Source organism: Theropithecus gelada, chromosome 15, assembly GCF_003255815.1.
Source record: "Theropithecus gelada isolate Dixy chromosome 15, Tgel_1.0, whole genome shotgun sequence".
NCBI classification, from domain to species: Eukaryota; Metazoa; Chordata; class Mammalia; order Primates; family Cercopithecidae; genus Theropithecus; species Theropithecus gelada.
In genome coordinates this window covers 80006577-80026793 of record NC_037683.1, presented here as the reverse complement: position 1 = coordinate 80026793, position 20217 = coordinate 80006577, and positions in this window count along the sequence as shown.

Genomic DNA, 20217 nt, shown 5'->3' with positions numbered 1-20217 from the left:
TCCACTCATTACTGCTATTGCTTGCCGTTTCCCAAAAATTACTTCACTCTTTCTCTTCAACTATCTAAAAAATCCCCACCCATGACAGAAAGCAGAAGTAAGAAAGCTACAATTAATATGTGCCATTCCCTATCACAGACTTTCTGGATGAATTGTAAACAGAAAACCAGTGTTAAGAGTGCCGTTGGCTATTGTTTGTTGCTTGCTTTGCTATTCGTATTAATACTTTCCAAGTGTCTCCTTCCCATCGCCACCAGCGGGATACACTCATTCATTCTATCAACCAAAATTCAAGACTTGATTTTGCACAGTGCATAGTGAAGTAAGAGACATATAGGACGTAAGTCTTGCCCTCAAATAACCTAGAATTGAATTAGGGCAATAGAGCATACACCCAAATTACTACAATAGAGTAATAGTATTAAGTGGCTGATACCCCAGAAATTCTGGGAGATGAACTGACACAAATCATACAGTGTAAATACTGCTTTCTTCCACCTCTCTCACTAAGACACAACCCCCAGCTCCTTCTCTGGTCACATGATCCAGACAGATTTCTCTATAACATTAGCTTAAAGGAAAATACAATCAGATCAACAAGGACCTAAGTTCTAGACTGAAGGAAAAAGAATGCACTAAAAGAGAAAGTGGAGTGTTTATAGAATGAAAGAACAATCTGACAGATGCTTTGTGGGAGCATAACCTAGAACCCATAAGAATTTTGTTATCAGTAGATCTTACTGATCTAAACTGTACAGTGACTATCACAAAGATAATTTCTAAAAAAAAAAAATCTGATTATGTCTTATTTGAAATATCTCATCACTTTTGAGATTTTCCCTTGTCCTCTGATTATGACTCACAAGTTCATTTTTGAGTAAACTCCTACCTGTCTCTCCAGCCACATATCATACTCCTCCTCATGCCTGTACATTCTCTGCTTCAATCTGACTTGACCATTTGTAGTAATGGGTAATACCTGCATCCCAAGACTACCCCCCTTCATATCCTTATATAACCCTATAATTGCATTTTCCCAAGTTATTCAACTACCAGACAATAAGCAGACACAGGCCAGGGTCTACCATATTCACCATTGCATCCCTAGATCCTTTCTCAATGCCAGGCAAATAGTAAATATTTAATGAACATTGCCTGAATGACTAACTGAAAACATAAGGAAATCATTGCCTGTCTTGAGTTGGGTTCCCTGAAACCGTACTCTGAGATGGAGTTTTGAATTAGGTTTACTGGGGAGTAACTGAAGTAGGACAGTGCAGAGGGAGAAGTGGAATTGCACTGTGGACTCCATAAGGAGCTCTGAAGCTGAAGTGACCCTTCAGACTTGTCTCTATTGTGACACAAAGGCCAGGCCCTTATACCCCTAATGAGCTGATTATCAAAAGCTGGTGCCCCGAGGGAGAAGGTGTCAAGTTGGGTAATTTAGGTCCCTTGAACAGGGGAAACTCCTTGAAAAGGACTCAGCCATCAGCCGTTAGCATCCAAGCCTGCTGGCAGCTAGAGAAATGAGTGTCTTGATCCTGAAGGGGAATTTGAACAACGCACTACAGTGTCTACGGCATTTCCCTTTAACCAACAGCACACAGCGTCCATGCCTCAATTGGCTAAACTCTAGAAATAGCTCCCTGCTTTGAAGTCCATTTAATTAACAACCCCCAGTGGTCAACCACTGGTGGAGTGATCATCAGTTCTGCCACCATCACAATCAAGGATCCATTCAGTGAGTTTTGCAGAGCACCTATTATGTGCTGGGCATTATTCTAAGTATAAGGGATTCAGCAGTACATCAAACAGGCAAAAGGTCCTGCCTTCATTGAGCTTTCATTCTAGAAGAGAGACAATTAGTAAAGATAAAATATGCAGTTGAGGGTGATAAGTGCTAAGAAAACAGTAAAGAAGAGACAGGAAATAGGGAGTGCCAGGATTTGGGGGAGGATGGGTGTTGGGATAGTAAATAGGGAAGGCCTCACTAAGAAGGAACATTTAAGTAAAGCCACTTAGATATTTGAGGGAAGAGTTTTCTAAGCATTGAGAGGAACTTTCATCAAGGCCTTGGGTGGGAGCAAACCTGTATGTTAGAAGATAGCCCGGAGGCCAATGTGCCTGGAAAGGAGAGAAGGAGGGAGAGCCCAACGGTAGATGAGGCCAGAGAGAAGTGGGTAGCAACGTCCAGGCCATGATAAAAACTGTGTCCTATCCTGTCAGTGAGCTGTGAGGCCAGGGAAAATTTGAAAAGAAGAATAACAAGATCTGACTCACATTTTCAAAGACTACTCTGATTGCTACTGAAAATAGGTATTTGCCATTGAAATAGGTATTTGCTGTTGCTATTGAAAACAGGAACAAACAGATGCAGGAAGTCTAGTTAAGAGGCTATTAATATATTCCAGACACCAAATGATGGGAACTTGGGCCAAGTAATAGTGGTGAAGATGTTGTGAAGTGTTTAGATTCTGGAAATATTAAGATAGGACTGACAGCATTTGCTGGCAGGCCAGATATAGGTTATGAGAAGAAGATTGGAGTCAAGGATTTCAGTCTGAGCAAGTGAACGGACACAGTTGTCATTGATTGAGATGAGATAAAGCATCTTGGTGAGGGAAGCAGATTTTGGGGAAGATGATTAGGAGTTCAGTGTTGGCCGTCTTAAGTTGGGGATGGCTGTTGGACATCTGAGTGGAGATGTTGAGTATATGTGAAGTACAGGGAAGCAGTCCAGGATGGAGATATAAACAATGAGAGCCATCTACACACAGATGGCTTTTTAAAGCCATGGGAATAGATGAAATCACCAGGAAAGTGAGAGGAGGAGAGAGGGGAAGGAAGGGGAGGAAAGGGGAGGAGAGGGGCGGTGAGGAAGGGGAGCAGAGGGAAGGAGAGGAGAGTTTTTAAGACTGAGTCCTGGGGCACTGCACGAACAGTCTTTCAATGCCTCCCACACCCTCACACTTCATTCTCCTGCTGTACCATCATAAGTTGCATTGGACTGAAATGCTTCCTCACCATACTTGGCATGGCGAAAAGAACTTGGGCTTGAGAATTTGGGACACACCTATGGTAGAATACAATCTCTGGTATTCACTACAGTAATTGAATTACTGGTTCCAAGTCTTCTCTTTCCCACAGAAGTATCATATACTCATTCCTTTGTTACGACCCAGTGATAGGAGGCATGTACTTCCCTGCTCCCTCAGCCTTGGCTACATGACTTGCTTTGTCCAACGAGATTTTAGTGGCCATGATGCAAGCAGAGGTTTGCAATGTGCTTGTGTGATTGGGTTTACCTGCTTCCGTTTCTGCCATTCCCATGAGAATAAGTAGTTTTGGTAGCACACACATCCAGCCTGGGATTCAGAATCAGATATATGGAACAAAGCCACCCCAGACGCCTCACAGACAACTAAGAAATAAAACGTTTATTGTTTATGGCACTGTGATTTTGTAACTGCTAGTTATGTAGAAATAGCTGACTGATACAGTACTGACTTACCAGCTGGGTAAGTTTGTAGCCTTTGTTCCTTCATCTACCCAGAGAGATATGAATATGCCCTCTCTCTGAGTTGTAATACAGATGAAGTAATGTAGCATATGCAAAATTCCTGACATAGTGCCTGGTGCAATATAGATGCATGTTAAAAGTTAATTAGCACCTTCCGATTCCTCCCCTCCACAGTCAATGGTCAGCAATGACTTTCCACCCATAGGTTTCAAGAGCAATAATATTTTTGTCAAAGAAAGGTTACCCCTACCAAAGAGAAGGAGTGGGTGTCCAAGTTGCTTTTGCCAATTGCCTTTATCATTTGGAATTTTAACACAAGCTATAGCAATGCACTTTCTTAGGTTTCCTGATAAACAACTAGAGCCTGAAAAGCCAGCAAATTCAGTTTCATCATTTCATCATGTGACTCACTATCTTTAGAAATATAAGCCCCTTTCAGCAGTGCACTTAGGATACCCTATGTCCCTTGAGAAATAACTGGCTTTTGTTTATGACGAGCCAGAATGCATGCACATGTGCACACACTACGCCATACATACTGCCCTTTATCATTCCAGGTTTTTGTTCATCAGAATAATAGCAAGTAGTGCCATAAAGCCATTTTCTGAGAAATAATTCATTATAAACAAAATCATCCAAATGCCAGTTCTTCTGACCAGAATGACCTTCAACAGGATGGCTTCTGTAGACTCACCTGCAGCAGTCGGTGGCAGTAACATAACATTAAGTCCAACAATGCTATTGCCTCACCAGGTTGTCACTAGCTTTGGCTAATTCTTTTCATGCCTTTACTGACCTTTAATCCTTACAATCAGAATACAAACAGTTCAGCAGCTCAAGTAGCGTTCTTTGAGGCTGTGGTGATGAGCTGAATAACACCTCCCTAAATGCCCCCACCTCCTTAGGGAAAGCGAGAAGAAACAGTCTAAGCAAGGCCATGGGGGTGTCTTTGTATAGATCTGGGGCAGCTGGACCACAGAAAAATTTAATCAACTACAGAAAAAAAAAAAAAAAAAAAGGTTTTTTACAGGTGTGAATCCCAGTCCACAAAAACAGGATGTGTGAGAAATGTCCATTTCTTTGTTTTCTTGAATACACACAGTGTGGCAAGCAATTAGTCCAGCCAATATTGGACCCCAGGATTGGGATAAGTTCTTGGGGTATTACCTAAGGCCAAGACATCAGGAAGATTCTTCCTGATATGGGTCCATGCTAGGTACCACCAGACTGCCCACTGTACCAGCGTTTATTCCCTTGAAGCATTTGTTCTCAGTTGCCATACATACATGATACCTTGGAGTCTTTACTGAGGCTGGCACCCCAGTGCCTGGGACCAGCCTTCCAAAGCACATCATAGTTTGCTCTGAGGTTGGCCACAAAGCAGGCATGAGTCCCACACTCCTCTCATGTCACTCCCACAGTTGTTTCTTAGCCTGACCTCTGCCCTCTCTCTTTAGTATCTCAGCAAAGTTTGCCCTCTCTTCTGCCAAGTGTTCTCAAAGACTTCCTCTCTTTTCTGACTGCCCTAAGAGTGCTTAGAAACTCTTCAAAACATTTTGACTTTTGAAAATAAATAAGAGAAAAGTAACTTCTACTTTTGGTAGAAAATTATGTGTGCAGGTTTGGGTTGATGGTGAGAAAAACACACACACACATACACACACACAAATTAACATCCCAGAATATTACCCTGCCATAGGTTGATTATTGCATTATTTCTAGAACAGTTGCTTCCTTTCAAGAAGGAATAAAGTGGTGGTTAAGTTGTGAACATATGGGAGTGAAAAAGAAAAACTAGATGTAGAACCTGCACCCGAAATCAAACATTAGGGGTTGCCTCAGCCTGACTTTTCCAGAAAGTAGATCCTGAGGCAAAGGCTTGGACTGATAATGTACTGGGAAATCCACGCCCAGGAGCCAGGGTGAGGGGCATGGGGAGTGGAGCAGGGAAGGAGGCAGAACCAGTATGAGCCAATATTGAGCTGGGCTGGTCACCTCTAAGTATGTCTGAGGGCGCAACCTCACTGGAGCATCCTCTAGGAGGTAGAATAAACATCTCAGCAGCATCCACCTTACTGGAGGAAAAGAAGGGGAAATATCCACCACTTGCCATCGCTCACAGATCAAAACTCGCCCCATAATGTTGCTGTGGTCTGAATATGTGTGTTTTCCCCCAGATTCATATGTTAAAACCTAATCCCTAATGTAATGCTTTTAAGGAGGTGGAGACTTTGGGAGGCAATTAGGTTATAAGGGCTCATAAGGGATTTGTGTCTTATAAAAAAGGCCTCAGAGACCTGTCTTTCCCCTTCCACCACGTGGAGACTTAGCTGGAAGGCACCATCTATGAACCAGAAAGCAGGTTCTTACCAGACACCAGATCTATCAGCACCTTGATCTTGGACTTCCCAGCCTCCAGAACTGTGAGAAAATAATTTCTGTTCTTTATAAGCCACCCAGTCTATGGTATTTTGTTACAGCAGCTTGAGCAAATTAAGACAGGCATGTAACTCCTCTACTATTCCAGTTATATGTGCCTAGGTGACAAGCACAGTACTGCAGGGGTCCACACCTCAATGTCAACTGAGAAGCACTGGGGCTGGGACCAAGAGGCTTCCAGGTAGCACATGTATAAAGTTGCTTGGAACCCACGAAGCTGGTCATCTCAGAGACATCTGGAATTGGAAGCAGATGAAGCCAGGAGCATATGAAGGATTCCTGAAGGGGTGTGTGATAATGCGTGTAATGCGTGAATGTGCACTAAAAGGCACTATAAATGAACTTTTAGCAAGCATACTAGGAAAGCTTTGTTAAATATGCAATATATTTTATATAAATTATATATACAGTGTATAATTTGTGTATGCAAATTATATATACTATGTATATAATTTATATAAATTATATACACAGTATATAATTTGTGCATGCAAATTATATATACTGTGTATATAATTTATATAAAATATATTGCATATTTAACAGTGAGCAAAAAAAAGTGAGCAAAATATGCAATATAATTTATATAAAATATATTGCATATTTTGCTGAACACAATATATAATTTATACACTTATCTTGCTCATTGTTAAATTATATATACAATATATAATTTATATAATATATATAAACAAAATAATGTGTAAAAATAAATACAGTATATAATATGTAATTACAAACATTTTATTAATATATTTATATACATATAAAACATTCTAAATCTGAATTAGCATTGTCCTTATCGAAGTTGCCATTCATTCATTTGCTCATTCATAAGTATTTGTTGGGTTAACAGGTTAACACTGAGCAAAACAGGTAAATTCCCTGTTCAAGGATGATGTAATTTAAAAAACAATTTGTGAAACTTTTAAAATCATCTTAAAAGTCAGCACTGAATTATTTTAATATCTTTAATTATCTCAAATTATTCTTTTTATGGATTCATTTGATTTGGGAATTACCAGCAACCAAAACATTCAGATCAAGAAATGGTCGACCTGGGTAATAAAGTGATTGGTCAAGGGCTAATATAAAAAATGAGACTATATTTCTTGTAGGTGTATCTAGAAAATGCAAGTGTTATTAGATGGAGTATGTACATTTTTTAAAGTAGATTTTACTTATATCTTCTGAAACTACCTTTTTTTAATGTGAGAAGCATTAGTTTGGAAGAGACAGCAAAATAAGTGCTAAGTTGCTTCTTTGTAATCTTCCCTCTTTTTCTATGACATATCAGGAAGCTATGACAATCCTAAAAATGCTGACATTTTTCTCAAGAATGATGATAGAAATAAAAAAGATTTCTTCTTCTTGCTCAGAAAGTATACAAGCAACTCTGTAGTCTCCTTCTAAAATGGAGAATTGCTTGAATTGGAGACTCCAAGTGAATGCTCACCATCTTTGCATGTACATACACAAAAATTAGCAGAGATAATCTACCCTATCCCCTCCCTAAAACTCTAAAATTTAACAATTGTATCCACTGTATATTTTTTGCTCATCAATCATTCTATTGGTCTGCTCCACAAATAACAAGATTCACTTCAAATAATCTCCAAACTTGAATGCTCCCATTCTACAAATGAGGAAACTGAGGCCCAGAGAGATTAATCTTAACTAGCATTACTCCATTAATTAATGACTGCAGACAGTCTGTAATGCAAGGATCTGACTCCTCAGACTGGGATTTTTTCCTATGTATAATCCCTCACAAAGGGGACATTAAAAGTAGCTCAAATGTATTTTAACTATTTCCTCCTTTGCCATACAAGGCCATCTCTTTTATTATGGAATGCAATTCAACTCAGCCTCAAGTTTGCTTATGCCCATTATTTCATTGTTCAGCCAAACAAAAAAATAATCCAGTTCTTTAGAAAAATAATCTAGGTTGTTTAGAAAAAACTACTTATCATACATTTTTACCCAGACATACCATTCGAGACCTCAGCTCCGTATGCCACTGCCACCCTAACAGCTTCCACAACCAGAGTATTGACATGAAAAATATTATACCAAGTGTGGTTTTCTCTTTGAATATATTAATATTTTTATATGAAAAATAGCTTATACTCTTCTAAACCTCCATTCATTGACGTATTTAAATATTTAGTAAGATCCTACTTAATGTGGCAGACTGTGTTCTGATCAAAATATTATAAACATCTCAAGTCACAAAATATAGTTCTGCAACATTGTTTCAAATGGCTGCATGATATTTCATTAGCTAATTTTTCCAAAGTGTATTTAACGTGTTCCCTGTTATTGAGGAGTGAGATCCTGATAGTCTACCATTCCATAAGTCATCCATGAGGATGATGGCATCTCCGAGCAGTCTTGTCTACTACATCAAAATGCTCCAGCACCTCTTATCGTATATCCCCTAACTTAATTTGATCAAATTTGGAAGAAAGTTATGGAATAACAATACGTCTTCACCTTTTTCTAAGTGAAGAAACAGAGGTGTTCATTATTTCTTCAGTCAGTCATTCAACCAGCATTCATCAAGGCCCTCTTTCAGGTCAAGTGATGTGATGCAGCTAGCAATACAAGGATACAGGAGGCAAAAACACCTCACGAGGGACTATCACGATCACAGGACAAACTTTTCCTGTAGTTAGACAATTATCCTCCAGCTAAACCAGAGCACAGACTAAGCCAGATTTACCAATTCCTGGTCCAGAATGTAACTCCAATTTGAATATCTTACTCCTGCACAGCTCTTTTCATTTGGTTTTGGGACTTGTATTAGTTATCCATTGCTGTATAACAAATTACCCCCAAAATTAAGCAGCTTGAAATATCAGACATTTATCATTTCACAGTTCCTGTGGGTCAGGTACCTGGAGTGGCTTAGCTGATAGTTGAGGCTCAGAGTCTTTATGGCTGGATCTGTATCATCTGAAGGATTGACTGGGGCTGGACAACCCACTTCCAAGAGGGCTCATTCACATGACTGTTTGCAGGGAGTCTCATTTCCTTTCTGATTTTGACAGGAGACCTCTGTTCCTTGCCAAGTGGACTTCTCCAGAGGGCTGCTTGAATGTTTTCATGACATGGCAGCTGGCTTCCCCCTGAGTGAGTGGTGCAAGCGAGAAAAACATAGCATCCATTAAGCCATTTATGACCTGGCCTTGCAAGTCCAATCACTTCTGCTGTATGTTATTCGTCATCCAGACCAACTCTGGTACAATATGGGAGGAGACTACACGAGGGTGTAAATACTAGGAAGAAGGGCTCATCAGGACCCATCTTGGAGGCTGGCTTAGATTTTTAGCAATTTTTAAATCCCAGGTAGCCTAAAAACTCAGAAAAATGTTAAAGAATATTATATTTATTTTAGTGGCATATTTCATAGGAAGCTCACCAAGTAGTTAAAAACTCTCCCTAGCTCCATGAGAGACCATAGAATAAAAACTATAAAGCAAGAGAGGGACTTTGAGACTGTTTTCCTAGTCTATGAATTTGATGCGTCTTTTAGGGAACTTGATGAGGTGAAAAACTTTAAAAAAAAAAAAAGAAGAAAATATATCAACCACTTCTCTGAATAGAACTGGAGACAGACTATTACTTTAAAAAGATTTTCTTTATTGCAGAAAAAAGTTGCTTGTTTCATAAGTGTAAGGCGAGCAGATACCCAGAGCCCTGGAAAAAAATGTGTAACAGATCCCTTGTTTCTTGTGTGCCTTCCAAGACTGCCTGTCCCAATCAATATCCCTTGCTATGCAGAGCTCTAGGGAGGGGGACACATATTGCCTAGAGATTCTGGGGCCTTCCTGGAAAAATCTATCAAAATCCTAACCCCTTTCCCGAAAAGTGATGGAAACCTGTCTAGATAGAATAAGTGATTTTGACAAAGACCCAATAGTAAGAAGGGCAATGGGGTTCCAGAAGCACAATGACCATGACGGCATACCCCAGTACCAGGTTGGCAAGAAGCAGTGTAGGGCCTGAGTCTCTGTCTGCCAGGTGGAAGCCCTGAATGTTATCTGTATAGTGTAATGGACAGGGAATACACAGTGCTCCAAGGGCAAGGCTCTTACCTTGGGAAAATGAGTGAGGAGTGAATCAGCAGAGTGTTGAGCACCCAGAGCAATCATTTGAGGGAGTCCAACCCCAGGGAGTACAATTGTCTCCTGGAGAGACAATCCACAGGTTTGCCCAGACAAGTACTGCCGGAAGCCAACCACATGGTGTCTGAGAATTAAGGTAGAAAACAGAGATAGGAGGTGGCGAGAGACTGACTCTTAGCAGAGTTTAAAGCTCAGGATCCAGTTACAACTGAAGCCTAGGATTTACCATCAAGAATGAGTGTCTGAGTTGGTTTTCTTTCTTGTTTTCCTGTTTTTGGAACTCAGGTCCACGGAATTGGATTAATTGTAGTCCTTGGTTCATGACAACTGTTAGTCCAAGGAAAATTCTGTTTTAATTATTTTAACAATATAATGAAAACCCGTAATCCTTTATCCCAAGCAGGAATTATAACCTAATAGCCATATTAGGGGTTGAGCTGTGTACTCCTAAAATTCATATGTTGAAGTCCTAGCCCCCAGTACCTCAGAATGTGACCTTATTTGGAAATAAAAGCATTACAGATATAATTAGCTAAGAGGAGGTCATTAAGGCTGTAATGCAATATGTTGGGTTTCTCTGTAAAAAGGGGAAATTTGAACAGAGACAAAATTTCATAGAAGCAAAATGATATGAAGAGATGCAGGGACAAGACAGCCATCTACAAGCCAAGGAGAGGGGCCTGGAACAGATCCCTCCCTCACAGCCCTCACAGAAACCAGCCTTGATTTTGAATTTCTAGCTTCCAGAGTTGTGAGACAATACATTTCTGCTGTTTAAGCCACACTCTGTTTGAGGTAATTTTTTTAATGGCAGACCTGGTAAACTAGTATAATTAGTAACTTACATTTCCCCACAGGTTCCTCTCATCCCATTCTCCTGCCTTCCCTTTAAAATTGATATGTCCCAAAATTTGCACTTATTATTTATCATTGTCTTCCTTTATTACTATTCATTTTACACACACACACACAGAGAGACACACAATTTGTTATTTAAGTATATTTGGTTTCTGAATTCTATAAAAAGGGCAAAAGGGCTTTACTGCACATGCTGTGTTCTGGGACTTACTTTTATGATTCAAAATTATTTACAATGATTATGTGTTGTGTGTGGCTATAGTTCATTCATTTTCACTCTGATTAACACTCCATGGAGTGATGACAACACAATTTTCTTATTGGTAGCAAAGAATGGAAAACCCTCACAAAGGCGCCTCTGAAAAGCTGTCTCATGGACTTACGCCATGAAGTCGTACCCCAAAACAATCTATTTCTGATGTCAGTTGTGGCATCTTCATCCTTACGAAGTGGGGTCTGTAGTTCTGTTGTTGGGTTTCTTATTTAAACGCAACAAGACAGAAGAAGCAACAGGAATCCCTGGAACAGGGTTGGCCGAGGGAGGGGGAAGACTTAAGGGAAAATTTCAGCAGACGCTGTGAATAAGATAGCCTAGTATCCCTTCCTTTCTTCCTTAGCTTGTCTCCACAGTAAAGCTAAACGCTGGAATAAAATCCAGTGGTCTCATGACATACCCCACAATAACACAATCACAGGCAAGGGATGGCTCCCATGCTCTGCCCAGCTCCCATCTGTGGGTTGAAGTTTTATTCTTCTTCAGAAGGAAGGGTGTGTGGCTAAGGAAGTGACTTTGAGACTTTCTCAGTTTAGTGGATGGCCAGCTGAATAAGTGTTTCCGTATTGTTACATAACAGTACATATGGACTTGAAAATATTATTTTTGTTCAGCTCAAATCAATGCAACCCTATATCCTGTGCAATTAACATTTTGGACCTCACTAAATATATCATGGCAGAGTTTTGCTGTGCTCATCTTCCCATGAACTAGGACTGGCCAGGTGACAGAATTCTGATCAATCAGACCTGAACATGAGTCTGCTAGTGATGTTGGGAGAAAGTTTTTGTTCTTCTAAAAAAAAAAAAAAAAAAAAAAAAAAAAAAAAAAAAAAAAAAAGGCATTCACAGCTGCTATCACATCCTCCCTCCCTCGGCCCTTTTATAGCAGCCTTAAAAGAGGATTTGCTGCCGGTAGCTATGGTGGCCAACTCACCACCAAAGGCGAACAGATAAGAAAACTGCAGAAGCAGCAGTCCTGACATAATTGAGCCACTGAACTGAAGCCAGCAGCTGCCTACCCCCAGAATTCACATTATGCAAGAAAAATAAACATTTATATATTTAAGTCACTGTTAGTCAGAGTTTCTGTTACTTGCAGCCAAAAACATTACTGAGTAACACAGAGATGGACTAGATTTTCTGCTGAAGTGGGTGTAAAAGGGTTTGAGAATTGCATGTTGGAACTCTACTTGTGGAGGAGAAACTATTTGAATATTCAAACCACTAAATATAAAGTTAAACATCCCAAGCACTTATAGATGGGTAAACTGAGGCTCAAGGAAGGAAAGTGATTTGCCCTGTGGTTTCCTAAGTATGGCAGGGACGGACCTCATGGAAGAGACTAATATGTGTGCGTATTTTAAAAATGACAACTGAGGCTGAGGATGGCAAATATAGAAATCTCCCAGTTCCCAGCTCTATACCTTCAATTGTCTTATTTCCAACTTAACTTTGAATTCACTAGACTTAGTTTTATCTCAATTTGCCTCCCACTTAACCAAAAGCATCTCCCACAACCAAAAGTTCTGTCTCACTTTCATTATCCTTTCCTGTCACAAAGCAACACCAACATCGCTGGACCGGAACCCTGTAAAACAGCTGTTTCAATTAAGTTAAATCACAAGTTTTTGGAGGAAATTCTAAGTGTTGGTGATGGTTAGATGCTGTGTGTGAGGACTGACTCGCTGTGCTTTCTTTTCTTTTTTTTTTTTTTTTTTTTTCCTTTTACAAACATCCTTCCCCTCACAAACAAGTTCACACTATTCTGGAGAGTATATTCTTGGAAGATAAGCAGCTAAGAAAGAAGATCAAGAAAAGACACTTAGTAACAAATGATCTAATCACTACAGGAACAAATATGGAGTGCTTGGCTTTGTCCGTGGGAGGAAGAAACTGTCATCCCTCTCTCCCTGCATAGACCATGGCTATGTATTTCCCTAATTAAGTTCCTATTGAATGGCCTGCACAAAGCTGCATTCTGTTGTCTCTTAACTCAGTCCCCAAAGTGCTGAAGAAAATCTTATTCTACTTAATTACCACAGCAAAAGTGACGGAGATCCTTAGTAGCACTGATAATACAGACATTAAGGTTTGGATTACTGCTTTGGAACATTGTTAATGAAATAATGGTTTGCTAGACTGCAGTCATTCACCAAATCACAAGGAGCAAACTTCTACATGTGGACACTGTTGTTGGTATCTGCGTTGGAGGAGGAGTTGGCAATGATAAGTTATACCTCAAAATTGTGGACGTAATGAAATTGTATGAGATAGAGTACAAAGTCCATACTAAATGGGTGGCAGCCAAAGGCACCTCATAGAGAGAATGGTTCCAAGCCGGTAAGACTGAACAGTTGGGAGAATAAGGATAATGACAAATCCTTAGAAATGGTGTCAATCGGGAGGAAAGATGATCTGGAATGGGGGCATAAAACAAAGAGTTACAATGACAAGTATTGAATTGCACAAGCAGATTTGACCAGGGGAGAGAAGTCTTGTCTAGTGGACCTTCAATATTACTATTTTACTGGCATATTCCTGTATGGAGATGAAGACATCAAACTAATATAGTATGATGTCATTTAATGTTAAGACCATCTACCCTCCCTTTTTCTGATTTGATGCTCAAGAGCCAAATTATTGATAATATGGTTGACAATGGAAATCTTCAAACAGAAAGAAGACATGCCAACATAAATATTTCAGTCCACAAGACAGGGATAGTTCCAAATACCAGTTAATTAAACAGGATTATAATTTTCTGGTTTTATACACCAGTATCTGCCAGATTGGTTAGGATGAATCTGCCTCTGAAAATACACCTACTTTCAGTGGCTGAAAACCCAGTTTTATAGACCTGTGAGACTAACAACTGATCCTGCACTGTGGCAAACTTAACATGATACGTCACCATGTGAAGCATCCTCATGTGGCTATGTCCAATCCTCACCAGTTGTCTTCCTGGTGCAGTTCTATCTTTAGTAAATATGGAATATGTGGAACCAAGTTAATAGAGCTGGATCCTAGAGCTCTTACATTTCCTTGCTCAAGTCTTTCAAGAGGCTATCATTTATGCCTTAATTAAAGCCATGCTGTCATGTCAGAAGGATACATTAGCAAATGGTATGATTAGGCTAGAGCTTGAATGGGCATCTAATTCATCCTCTTGCCTTCAATTAAATAATCAACCTGTTTTCTTCCAATCTCCACAGAAAGGAAAGATGTCCATCAAGAACCCCCTGAAGGCAGATGACATTTTTTATTTCAATTTGAAGGGGCAAAATTCAAAGACATCTGAACATACAGAAGATAACAGCTTGAGATTCTTTTGCTGAAGCCACCTGTCCCACCATACATTGTGAAAAATAAAGGATGGGTAAACATTTGAATTTGAGTTATTCATTGCTGTATTCACCGAGGGATGGGAAACAGCAATGAAAAAAGCAAGGTGGTACATAGATAGGACTGCAGTCAGGGAGTTATAATGCTGAGCTGAGTTCTAGCGCAGTGACTACAGTGGGGCAGAACCTCTGGCCATCTCTTCGCCTTAGTCCTCTCCTTTGCCAAAGGGGAGTGCTCAACTCTATGAGATCTAAAGTCCCTTCTAGTGCATTCTATAATGCCAGAAGAAAAGGGAGGAAACTGCTGCCTAGCAAGAGCACTTGGTTTTGGCACTTTCTGCAACATAATTCCTCAAACCCCCAAGAAGTTTGCAGATGAGTCCTGAGGTGGCTGAACATCTAATTGGACCAGGCTTCCCTAATAAAAACCCCAACCATTCATTCCTGCCAAAGTAATGTTTTCACTCCCATTGCAAAATGTGTGGGTAAGGAAGGTGATGACTAATCTGCATCATTTGGGAACTACAGATCTTGACACCTGATCTTGCTTTAAGCTGAGGGAGTCCCATCTCTAGCTGAAGATGTCTGCAGGGTCGTCATCCTCAAATATCATTATTTATGCTGGTTATCCACTGAGGACACAGAGACTTCAACTGACTGCATGATTACTAAACAGCAAGAATCTATTGATGCTGATGGCAGCTGGATAAGGACTTGAAACAACGGCAGAGGGTCTGTGAAAGGGAAAGAAGATTGAGGTGTGTGGTTAATGTAGGAGGTAAGGGTGTACCAAGGGGCCTCAGGAGGAATCTGCAGCAGAAAGACTTCATTGAGAGGACCTACGGAGTTAAGCACCTATTCCCTAAGTTGCCCCTGCAGGGTTCACCTGCAAAGCTAACAGCAGCATTTTCTATAGCAATCTTGTTATAGGAAAAACACCAACCCCAAACATTAGATATGACATCTAAGCAAGCTTTGTTGGCAAAGAAATTCCTACAGTTTACTAACTTTTCTTGCTTTATGTGGGTAAATAAAAAATTAAGCCAACTCTAGGAATCAGCTAATCTTTGAGCATAGACATATATTGGAATTCATTTTCTTCCTAGCATATAGAAAAGACCAGAAGGTATTGAGAAGGAGACCTTGCATGAGATACCTATGACCCAGAAGTACAATAAACTTGAGATAAACACTGCCCTGAATTTGCAGAGCAACGTCACATGCAGACATACAAACATATGTACATATACGTGTGTATATTAAAAGGATAACATGTGATTAAAGAAAAAGTGATTTTCCCAGCATGGAAAAAAAATAAATTCCCAGTGTGAAAAGCAAACGAGACTATAGCAAGAGTCCCTTGCAGAAATACAATTGTTATTCTTTTTTCTTTTCTTTTCTTTTCTTTTTTTTGAGATGGAGTCTCACTCTGTGGCCCAGGCTGGAGTGTAGTGGTGCGATCTCAGCTCACTGCAACCTCCGCCCTGAGAGTTCAAGCCGTTCTCCTGCCTCAGCCTCCTGAGTAGCTGGGATCACAGGCACCTGCCACTGTGCTCGACTAATTTTTTTTTTTTTTTTTTTTTTTTTTGTATTTTTAGTAGAGGCGAGTTTTTGCCATATCTTGGCCAGGCTGGTGTTGAACTCCTGACCTCGTGATCCACCCGCCTCGGCCTCCCAAAGTGCTGGGATTACAGGCATGAGCCACCGCACCTGGCCAAAACTGGTATTCTTAAAGGGATCAGATAATAGGTATAACCACCTACCATATTTTAATTCAAAAATAACGAAGGTGTTCGAAGTTTTGGAGCTTTCTGGGATAATGCAAGTGAGAATTCAATGGGCCATCTGTCAGTGAATGCCTTCTGGCCCAAGCTGACTGCACCTAAGTTGATGGAAATCCTTTTATAGATTTTGCTGTTCCTCCACGTTATATCATACAAGGACCTATGATGGCAAAGGTCTAACACTATAAAGTATAACGGTGACCTACAGATTGAAGGGGGGTGGCTTTCACTTTGGAAGTGATGTGTATTACTCACCAACATAAAGCAAATGTGGCAGATGGAAGAAAAGGGAATAGGTTCCTTGCCTGCAGGATTCAATGAATGGACAAAGCTGCTCTGCCAATGAGCTGAATGACTCCAGATAGCTTGGCAAGCCTCTACCAGAATAATCTATAAAAGGCATTAAAAAATAGAGTGTGAATTTTAATTTTGGGACACACTTCATGTCTAACGAACCTGAAAAAATGAGAAGTGATTGGGTTGTGGACATCAGCCCTTTTTAGTATTTTATACGTGCATTATTTTTTAACAAAATACACAATTAAACCTCATGAGTGCTTTCTATCCCAGGCATTTTAGGAGGAAAAACGTTTCTCTCCATTACCCTGAACTTCAAGAAACTCAACATACTTTGTTTTGTTTTACTATGACCATGTCAATATATGAACTTTTTAAAGTATGTATTTGGGCTTTGCCTATCTCCAATTACATGGTATGAATCACTATCATGCTTACTTGAATTTTTTCTAATTTAACAAATTGACAACCATGGAGCCTAGCCTAGTATTCTCAGCAGTCTTTCATAAATATCTGCTGCATTAACCATATAATCTTCTTGCCTGCTTATGATTAAAACACAGTATGTTGAATGGCTGTCTCTAGGTCTGATCTTCAGGGGAAAAATTGTGGGAATGTAAAGGAACTTTCAAAAGTCTCTTTCTAGAGGAATGCATTCCATTCTTCAAAGATACTCAGTATTTTACAGCTGGAGGCACCTCAAATTATCCATTCCAACTTCTTCATTTTACAGATGAAAATGAAGCTAGGATATGACATTTGTAAATAGGAACGTTATCAGGCCACCCTTATTTTCTAATACAGAGTTTTCCTTTTAAATATTCTTTTATCAAAGAATAATACTTGAACATTAAAATAGTATAGAACATTAAAATAGTATAAAATAGTTCCGCCATTCCACCCCTGCACAACCCTAATTCTGCTACCTAGAAGACCATTCTCTTAAATACTTAACCCTAAATGATATGCTAATAACTGTTGGCCTTGATTTCTTGATTTCAGAAATCATTCACTGACTTCTCACTAAGCGAGGTAAGGATTTGGTTTTATTTCAACTACCCTCTTTCTACTTCAGAATTTTATAGGATTTTACTCTTATTACTTCTTATAGTGCTTTGTACTATTAAATAATACTACTAGAACATCTTATGTTTTATTTTATCAATATGCTACAGTTTTGCTTGCTTCTCTACTTTTAAAATGAGACTGTTCCTGCCCAATTCTTCTCTGTCTTTCCCAACTCCAATTCCTGTCCCTGAATCTTCCCATGTATGTTGTTTTAAAACCATAATTATATATTCTTTTACATTGATATATTCTTTTACATTTTTACTAAACTTATTTTTAGAGATAAAATAAACAAGCACTGCTGTGTATTAATCGTTCACATAAAACCAACTATATTCTAGGATTACATTTGCTGTCTATGCACAACTAAAGAGATAACTACTACCATACAAAGATGAATGATCCTAGAATCTAGGATGAATCGAATATCTTATGCTGTATCAGGGCCTCAAAATCACGCCACATTTTAGTTTGCTTCATACTTTGACCATTACCTTTTGATATAGATTTTTGTTTTTCCTGGAGTTAGTAATAATATTTTCTTTTTCAGAAAAGAGTTGCATGATTTCTTTACTATATTTCATAGCCTTCCTTTTCTAATGCTTCGAAATCATTGCGTTCTTCTTGAAGATATTATTGGAGCTCATTTACTTCCCATATAAAGTAGCTGAGTTGCTTTCAAGGACAATTGAAATGTCTGTCAGCCTGTGATTTCATTTCATTTGACTACATATCATTCAGTACCCAGTCAAGAAAACAGAAACCACTCTAAATAATTAAAGCATCAAGGGATTCCATCCAGGTAATTTATCACAAAAGTATTAGAAGGATATGAGGAGCAAAAGGTGGTCAGTGGTATTACCTAGGGGCAATAACTGCAAAAGCCACCACCACCCTTGCAGGAACTTGTGAGCCCATGCTTCCCTTTTCCACCAAGAAGCTCATAAGCCTCTAATCCCCATGATACTGTGGGAACACATATTTCCATGGATGCTGTTGGAAGTCCTGCCAATGTGGCTGATACAGTTGCGCTAATGCCTCTGAAGCCACTGCCAAAGTCAGAAGGTATTTTACCTCCTCTCTACCTTCTAATTTCTTTCAAAATCCTCCCACTGCATGAAACAAACCAGAATCCAGCTGGCAATGGAGTCTCAGAAAGGTAGTTTTCAGGCTTCTGGCCCCAGCAGTAAAAGGGAAGTACAGAAGATCAGTGTGTGGCTGAGCACCAGCAGAAAATGTCTGGAACAGATTCTTTAATTAGTTCCATCATTTTTATGGCTTACATCTTCTTTTTGTTTGTTTGTTTACTTTAAGAACTTTTAATTCCTCAACTAATTTCTTGAAAAGTATGCCTGGAAGGTAAACATTCTGTCTTTGTATGTTGAAAAATCTATTTTGTCCTTACATTTGGTTAATAGTACAGAATTGTAGATTCAAGTACAGAATTCTAGGTTCGAAATCATTTTCACACAAAATCAGAAGGCAATGGTTGCTGTCTTCTATAAACTTGTATGCCTGTCAACAAGTCTGTTACCACTCTGGTTCTCATTCCAGGGTTGTTAACTGTTTTTCTCTTGAAACAAACAAACAGAGAAACAAACAAAAAATCCCTCAAAACCAATTCTTCCTTAAACCATATCTTAAGTGTACTCACTTCTCTCACCCTAGGGACATCCACCATCACTCTGGAATAGATCCACTAAATCTCTCAGTTGGTTTATTGTAATAGCTTTCTAACTGCCTTCTGTCTCCACTCTTTGGCCTCTCAAGAATACATTTCCACAGAGCAGCCAAAGTTATCTTTTGAAAATGTTTATCAGCTAATGCCATCCTCATAAATTAGAATGATTCAATGGCTTCCTATATCAGTTAGCTTTTGCTGCACAACAAATCACTCCAATCAATCAGTGGCCTAAAACAACAAATATTTCTTACAATTGTATGGACCAATGGGAAGTGTTTCTTGGCTAGTTGAGTTGTAATTGGACCTGGATGGTCTAAGACAGTCTTACCCATGTGTCTGGCAGTTGGTAGACCAGTTGATCTGAAAGGGTGGGAGTGGTGGTAGTGTCTAAGTTGAAGTAGCTCATCATTTTTTTGTGTGGCTATCTTACCTTCTTCACATGGCAGTGTCAGGGTTCCCAAGACATCTAAAAAGAGAAAGCCTTAGTGTACAAGTACGCTTCAAGTTTTTGCTAGCATTACACTTCCTAATGTCCCATTGGCTAATGCAAATCATGTGGACAAAGTTTCATCAGTTAAAGAAATATACAACTGTAGTTTATGCAGATTTAAGAAATGAAGTGGAAGTCAATGCAATAAAACGTTATTCCCTCAGTGGATGGATAGCTCTTTTACTAGAGATTTTTCCAGACAATTCTAGCCTTCATTTACTTCAATAACCCATCATTGTATGTCTACTGTGTGCTAAGTGCTAAATAAATAAATATAACTAAGACATAATCTCTGAATTTAGGAGGCCCCTGGGGTGAGGCAGTCATACA